The sequence below is a fragment of the Vicia villosa genome, unplaced genomic scaffold (genome assembly GCF_029867415.1).
Source record: "Vicia villosa cultivar HV-30 ecotype Madison, WI unplaced genomic scaffold, Vvil1.0 ctg.000410F_1_1, whole genome shotgun sequence".
Lineage (NCBI taxonomy): Eukaryota > Viridiplantae > Streptophyta > Magnoliopsida > Fabales > Fabaceae > Vicia > Vicia villosa.
The window spans coordinates 370145-378569 of NW_026705187.1; the positions used below are offsets into that span (position 1 = coordinate 370145).

The following is an 8425-nucleotide window of genomic DNA, read 5'->3' on the forward strand; positions in this document are numbered from 1 at the left end:
TCAGACTGAGAGGTAATTAATGGACCAATGTCCTTTTCCAGAATCAATAAAGCTTTAGAAGACTGATTACTTTTGATAGAAGCATGAAAAAATGAACTATTGCCATCACCTGCTTTCAGCCAGTTAATCTTGGCTCTTTGCTTTAGGATGCTATCATCAATATCATGCCATTTAATGAGCTCTTCACTATACTTTTTAACTTCAGCAATATTGTGTAAATTCATTCTGTCCTCAATAAGATTCATTTGAGCTTTTTTAAAATTTTCTCGAGCTAACACTATTTTATGCTTAGCAGATAGAAGTGGCTTATTCATCTTGTAAAGGGTCAGTTGGAGTCTTTTCAGTTTATGCCAGAGGATGTAACTAGGACTACCCTCAATAGGGTGTTGCCAGCTAGTTTGAACTGCTTGATGGTAACCTTCTATCTCAGTCATACAATTCAAAAATCTGAATCTCTTATGTTGTCTTGAAGGAACCTCATTGTGGTGCAAGTAGAGCAAGGAGTGATCAGAAACATTAGGAGGGAGGACAGTCAAGGAATAATCCAAATGGGCTTGGAACCACTCAGTATTAGCCAGTACCTTATCAATTTTGGAGTAAATTGTCCCAATGAGGTGCTTGTTAGACCAAGTGTAGTAATCACCCTTACTACTCATCTCAGTCAAATCCAAATTATTCATCATTTCTTCCATGTCTCTATATTCTGATTCTGTAACAGGCTTACCACCCAATCTGTCCTGAGAACATAAGACATTGTTAAAATCTCCAGGCTCCAGCTAGGCACCAAGGGCCTTGGATATTCTGTCTATTCAGGTCATGCCACAGAGTTTGTCTTTGATTGAGCTTGTTCAGACCATAAATAGCAGTTAACCAAGATTTGAACTCCCCCTGTTTGTTGTAGATGCCCGTGTGAATCATTTGGCTAGTAGTATGTATCACCTGGATGCCAATGCACACAGAATTCCATTGGACCCAAATTCTTCCATTTGGGTGGTAAGCATAGTTGTCAACACAACTTCCACCAAGGTGAAGTTTATTTCTGATTGAATCAGCCTGACCCTGCTTCACTCTTGTTTCAATCATAATGGTGATGTCTGCCTTCAACTCTAGGAGACGGGAGCTAATCTCCCTGAGTTTGGCAGCTTTATTGAGCCCCCTTAGGTTCCAAGCAACTAACATTGGCCCGAGTCCCTCAGCACTTGCAAGTCATTCAAAACTTGCAAGGCATCAAACCCGTTCACACATGTTAAGTTTTCAGGTGTAGTCTCTAATAATGGCTTTTTTCCTCTATCTCTACCACCCTTATTCACTGCAGTCCAGTCCTTGTCAACATGAATGTCCTCAGTTGGAGTTTTGTGCAGCACAATAGGATCCTTGAGTGTCTCAGTAATAGGGGGTGTCGCAATGGAAGTTTCAACAAGTTTTTCTTTAGGTTTCCATTGCTTTACTTTAGGCTTAGGCTGCTCACAATTATGTCCAGGCTTTTGACATCTTTTGCAATATAGTGGCTTCCATTCATACTCAATAGGTTGCAGAAACTTAGTGCCATCCTTATCCCTGATAGTGAGTTCTGTTGGCAGGTCTTTTGTGATATCCATTTCCACAAGGATTCGAGCATAAGATACCCTAAGTTTATTAGCAGTACACTCATCAGTCACCAATGGGATTCCTAGGGCACTGCCTATTTTGTTCAAACTCATTTCCCCCCAAAGGCATAAGGGCAGTTGTGGCAACTTAATCCATATAGGAAGGGTACGCAAGAAATCATCCTTCAACCTAAACTCAAGTGTCCATTATCTAATCAAGACAGGCATATTCCTATAAGTGTAGGGACCCTTCATTAAGACATCATCCCTATCACTAAAGGATCTAAATCTAAGAATGAAATAACCTTCATCATTATAATACATATCAGACAGTTGTACAAAATTCCAAGTCTTAATCATATAGTTCTTCAGAGCATTCATACTTAAATCCCCACCTATGACATATAAAATGAGAGATGAGGCCCAGAAATTAACCTCTGATGTGATATCCTCCTCAGCTATATCCACTTCAATTGTGCCTTCAATCATCTTAGGAGCAACATACTTCATGGATCTACCCTTGGCAGGGTTACGATTGTCATTTAGAACATCAACCCACAACTTTCTATTCTCAGCCTTCAGCACAGCCTCCTCCTTCTTAGTGTTTGCTGGTGTGGAAGGAGACTCCTCGACCAATTTTTTCTCCTTCTCAATGTTTGCAGGTGTGGAAAGAGATCTCTCTGCCAGAGCTTCCTCAGGTGTCGAAACACTGCTAGCTCGGTGGTCAACAATGGTTGCAGTCTTACTACCAGAAGTAGCCGCTTGAGAAGATACTGGCGGAACCGGTTTAAAAAAATTTATTGACATGACAGATTGATGATTTAATATTGGACGACATTGTAAAAATATTTTATAATGTGCATATCCATTAAGCTTTTTTAAAAGAGATTTTTAGGGAAGATGTAAAAAAAATTCAATTAATTGTTATTTATGAAATAAATAAGAGATAAAATCAATTAGATATATTTGATATTTAATTTTACTTTAAAAAATATGCATTTTTTAAAATTAAATGTTTTTTATCCAAATGATTTCTATACTATTGATTTCACTTTCAAATATCTGGTTGTAAATGCATGTACTTTTAAATTTTCATTTAATAATCAAAAACAATAAATTTATCAAAAAAAATAAATAAATACCATGATTGATAATTTAAGTAAATAAATAATAAAATAAGGAAATTGTTAGAATTATTTTTAGCAATATGATTAAACTTTGAAATGGTTTTGTTTTTGCTTTTAAAGTACTCAATGTCTACCTCACATGCACTTGATATATGATGAATGCTCGACTTTGGAATAAGAAGAAAAAGTAGTATATCCAGAATTCTGAAATGCATTTTAGTAATTTGATAATATGAAATGGTAATTTAACTTAAGTTTAAAGTAGTACGGATAGTGGTACAAAATAGTGGGAAAAAAGTTACTGCTAGATATCACTTTATGATTGGGCTTTATTTAAAACAATGTAAAGAAACCATAAACTTCTCTTTCTCTTATAAGCCGCCGCTTCTATTTCACTCCATCTTGAAACTTTCATCATCAACCTGGACAACACTGTCAAATATTTTTACAAGCAACTAATTTTACAAGAAATATTTCATATTAGTTTTTCTTCTTCTTCTATAAATAAAACCCAACTAAATACTTTCCTTTTAACTCTTTGTTTTTCATTTTGCCACTATTTATTTTAAGAATTTTTCTGTTAGAAAAACACAGGAAGGTATATTTTCTTCTTTCATTCTTCTTCTGTTTGTAATACGGTTCAACGAAACCCAATGAATTCAGGTTTTGGCGGATTTTAGGCGGTTTTCCGGTTTAGTTACCGGTTTTTTGCATATATGGTTTTTGAGCTGATTAGACCGTATGCAGGTTTGGTTACTGGTCCAACCGGTTGAACCGGCCGACCCGGTTTTCAGTACTATGTGATATAGTGAATAGTGATAAAAAAAATCTATAAATAAGACATTATGTGTAATTATATTACTTGCATTTTCTTCTAACTCTTGTTTTGCTCTCTCTGTCTCTCTCATATTTTTGCCACCACCACTGAGTAAATTCTCTCTCTCTCTCTCTCTCTCTCTCGAGATATGATGAATTCCTACCTTGCGTTGCTGTTTTTGTTCATTTTAAAAGTAAATTCCACTTTTGAAGAGGATAGGATAATTGCTCTCCCTGACCAGCCTGTTGTTAATTTCCATCAGTATGGAGGTTACTTAACGGTTGATGAAAATCAAGGAAGAAAACTGTTTTATTACTTCGTTGAGGCGGAAGTCGATCCGGCTTCCAAACCAGTTGTTCTTTGGATAAGTAGAGGGGAGAGGATGAATTTGTGGGAGGAAATGATGAATATAAAATAAGACTATATTTACATCCACTTATCCAAAGAACAACAGGTTTGGAAGCCGGATCGACTTCCGCCTCAACAAAGTAATAAAATAGTTTCCTCCCGTGATTTTCATCAACGGTTAAGTAATCTCCATATTGATGGAAATTAACCGCAGGCTGGTCAGAGAGAGCAATTATTCTATCCTCTTCAAATGAGGAATTTATTCTTAAAATGAAGAAAAACAGCAAAGCAAGGTAGAAATTCATCATATCGAGAGAGTTTACTCGGTGGTGCTTGCAAAAATATGAGAGAGACAGAGAGAGCAAAGCAAGAGTTAGAAAAAAATGCAAGTAATATGATTACACATAATGTCTTATTTATAGACTTTTTTTATCACTATTCACTATTTTAGTGGTCGGAGTTAAACGATGGTCATCATGCAATGAGTGAGTTTTATTCTTTGAAGTAAAAGGAATTATAAATTTTTTTTATCAATTGACTCTTTTTGTTGAAGGTTTTTATTGAGTGCAATTTTCTGTTACAGTGTTGTTGCCTATGACTTTCAGAGCCTTGAGAAACCAACCCTTTCCTTGTTAGGGACACTTGTCAAGTCAGGTGTTAGGGTATTAGTTTACAGGTAATATTTTTTTCCTCCGCTGATTAATAAATACTCCTATAATATTAATTTGTATTATTGACTAAGCAAAGTTATAATTCCTTTGCAGTGGTAATTTGGATTCTGTCATTCCATCTCTTGGGACAGCTTCCTTAATAAAACATTTGGTCGAGGATTTTGGGTTTAACTCAACAAAGCGTCATGGACTCTGGTCTGAGGATGGATAGGTAAATATATTTGGAGTGTATAACATCTTTATCATGTTGACAGTTGAACTATAAATCAATTATTTAAATTTATAGTCCTTTCAATCTTTTATCATTTGTGTTTTTAATAAGCTCTTTAATTTTCATTTTACTACCTATGTTATTCCTACTTTTCAAGCTATATCTTAACTTATTTTTATTGTTTAGGTTGGTGAACCGACTATGGAGTTTGAAGACATGCTAACATTTGCAGGTCTCCTTAGAGTTGGCCATTTCCTTCCTTTTTCTCAACCAGAGATATCATTGAAGATGATTAGGAATTTTTTAAAAGGAAGGTCTCTTCATAATGAGAAGAGATGTATGGAGATAGAGAGAGAAGATAACTTGTTTGAATTGTTAAGAGACCTTCCTTTTAGACAAGTAAAGATTGGGAGATCAATTTAGGAGCCTATGTTTTTGAGATGTCTAGTGTTTTGAGTGTTGTGTTGAAATTTGTATCAGTCAAGACTTTGTATCATCCTCCTTGTACCCTCTTGAATATATTAAACTCAATGTTACAAAAGTCTAAGTATAAGATTGGGAGATCAATTTAGGAGCCTGTTTTTTTTAGATGTCTAGTGTTTTGGGTGTTGTGTTGAAATACTGAATCAGTCAAGACTTTGTATTATTCTCTTTGTACCCTCTTGAATATATTCAAATCAATTTCAAAGGAATCTAATTAAATTTGCAGTGGCTTGTAAATTAAATTATTTTTTCCAATATATTCACTTTGGCTTTTGACAAGTAAATATGTAAATACATATGATAAAAATATAATGAAATTAGAATTTGATATTAAATAAGTTATTGAATTGAAATGATTTATAATTGAGTATTTATAACAAATACTTTAATTAAACACCTAAACTAAATTTATTTGAAACTAATACAACTACAAAATATTAATATACCCCTCTCTCCTCTCTCCTCAATGGCTAAATACCAAAGCTAACTTTAAATGGGTTAAAGACCGAGCCAGAACAGGAACTTAGCCTCAATCTTAGATAGGAGATTCCCCATAACAACTCAACTACGTCGAGCCTTGCCTTGAACAAGCCAATCAACCTCAATCCTAAGAAATGATTTCAGGTGAAGCTCGCCCCTCTTGTTCTCATCTTAAGGGAAGGCCCAGGCGCAGAATAAAAAATAAATTCAAATCAATTTCAAAGTAATCTAATTAAAATAATTTATAGTTGTATTTTTTTTTTACAAAAATTTATAGTTGTATTAGTTTAAAATAATTTGTAGTTGTAAAAGTTTAAAATAACTTTAGTTTTGAGATTTAGATAAATGTTTGTCCTAAATACTCAATTATAAACTATTTTAATTCAATAACCTTTTTAACAAAAATTTTGATCTCAAATTTTTTATCATAAATTAAAATGTGATTTCATTATTTTTTTTATCATATATATTTTATATGTTTACTTTGCCAACGCATTATATATTGAGTTACCAAGAGCGGCAGAAGAGTGCTGCCAAGGATCTGAGTTCATTTAATAACCAATGAAAAGAAGGGAAAAAAATGACTTCTGATAAAAAAGACTCCATTTTCAAATTCTATTTAATATTAAAAAACAAGTATTAGGTATGATATTACCTGGAATAGTTAAAATTCGGTACATACTAGTGAGTCACAATTTGAAAAAATACATGTATCTGGTATTAATTTTTTAAAGAATATTTACATTATTTTTTAAATCAATTAACCTTTATTGATGATATCAAAAAATAATTAAACACGCGATCAAAATAATCCAACAAAACAACACAAACTGAAGGAACAAAAGGAACGCACTTAAATTAATTATTTGGGCTCCCGTGATAAAAGAATTTATGCTAAAAATGTAATCCGAAGAATACTGTTGAAATTAAATATCATATTTTATATAATATGTGAGAAAACTCTTTAAAAAAATGCAACATTTATATTTCATTATATTTTAACTTTTCTTTGTGATAAATATTATTTTTAATTAATATATTATATTAAATATTTCTAATTACTGTGAACAAAATTATTAAATTTTTTTGTTGAAAATAATTTATAGTCAAATTAAGAAAAACAAGATAAAGTTGTAAAATTAAGTGTACTATTCAGAGAAAAATATGATATTTGTGATATAAATATTCAAAATTTAAGAACATGAAGATAAATTTATGGTTAAAAATGACATATTTATAAAAAAATGAAATTGTAAAAATAATTAAATGTAATATTTTTATATAAACACAATTTATAAACAAAGTATTTCAAACAAAAAAATGATAAAAAAAAAAAAAATTCTGTGAGATTTCCCTATAATAATGTTTTAATAATTTTTATTTAAAATTCCAGTAGCATGTTGAGAGACATTATAAGTCTGCTTGTTTCAATTTTTTTAGGTTTAATTATAATTTTGATCATTCCATCATTATCTATTTTTTTTCCTCTATTTTAAAATTTAGAATTTTAGTCCCTAAACTATGATTTTTTTTTAAAGTTTTAATCCTTTGCAAATTTGAGGACAATATTTATTAACATGATGTATAATCTCTTGACATGTCACATGTCATCTCATTTAATTTAATAGTTCAAATTATTTTATTTATTTTAAATATATTTTAATATATTTTTTAAAGTTACTTAACATATTAAAATATAATATTATAAAAAAAACATAAATAAATAGATTGGAATCCTAAATATTTATTAGAAAACACTAAATTATAAATATATCAAAAATCACAAAACAAATATTTGTATTATAAAATTAAATCTGCAATATATTTATAAAAGTTAATCTTGACATAATTTTTAATTTATACAAACCCGTGCAAAAGTGCAGTGTTTGTCTAGTTACTTTATAAAATGAAGAAATGTTATTCATACACTAGTTGTTTCACTTACACCGAAAATACACTTGTTCTAATAGAAGAAATCAATAGAAGGGATTTTTTGTTGAAGATACGTTTTGGGTAGATTACACCAACTAGAGATCAATTGAAAGTAAGAGGGGTTCTAGAAGATGATATAAATTGTTGGTGTGTTTTCTACTTTCATGAATTGGAGAACTTCATCACCTTTTTGATTGATGTCCGTTAACCAGAAGAATTTGGACAAAAGTGGGAGGTTAGGGGATTTGGTGACTCTGTCGAACGATGAATTGAGGAACTATTTGGATCAATTTAAAAACTAAGGCGCTAGAAGAACGATTAACTGTTGGAGTAATCTGGATAACATTCATGTGAAATTTGTGGGTGATGAGAAATGCTATCATATTTAAAGGTAATATCTTTAACTTCGATGAGTGTTTTTCCGCTATCGTTCTTAGCTCCTGGAAATAGTTTAAAGTAGTTAATGATTCTTTTACGGCTTGTAATTTTCACGTTTGGAACACTTTACCTCTATCTTGTATAAAGAGATAACGTGTTGTCAGTTGTACTTTGTTTCTTCTGTGATTAATGCCATTGTTTATTGGAAAAAAAATATTGTTTTGTATATTTGGTGGTAGTTTGTTTTCTCAAGTTTACATAGTCATATATTTTTCAAATTATCCATACTTTGAAGATGCATTCATTTGGTGCAGTTGGCCTGAATACATCACTGGCAGGCAGAATGGTGTTAAACTTATCTTATTACTTTTCAGTGATCTATCTAGTAATAT

At 31.6% G+C, this 8425-nt stretch overlaps 1 long non-coding RNA gene across 2 annotated transcripts; it reads left to right on the forward strand.

Moving 5' to 3' along the window:
• Positions 1 to 3010: 3010 nt before the first annotated feature.
• Positions 3011 to 5468, forward strand: LOC131627888 (uncharacterized). 2 transcript variants are annotated; one of them, XR_009291606.1, is made up of 5 exons: positions 3011 to 3311; positions 3461 to 4363; positions 4462 to 4554; positions 4643 to 4760; positions 4947 to 5468. It is a non-coding gene; the product is annotated as an uncharacterized LOC131627888 (long non-coding RNA). The 2 variants fall into 2 exon arrangements; XR_009291605.1 differs by having other exon boundaries at positions 3303 to 4363.
• Positions 5469 to 8425: the final 2957 nt, after the last annotated feature.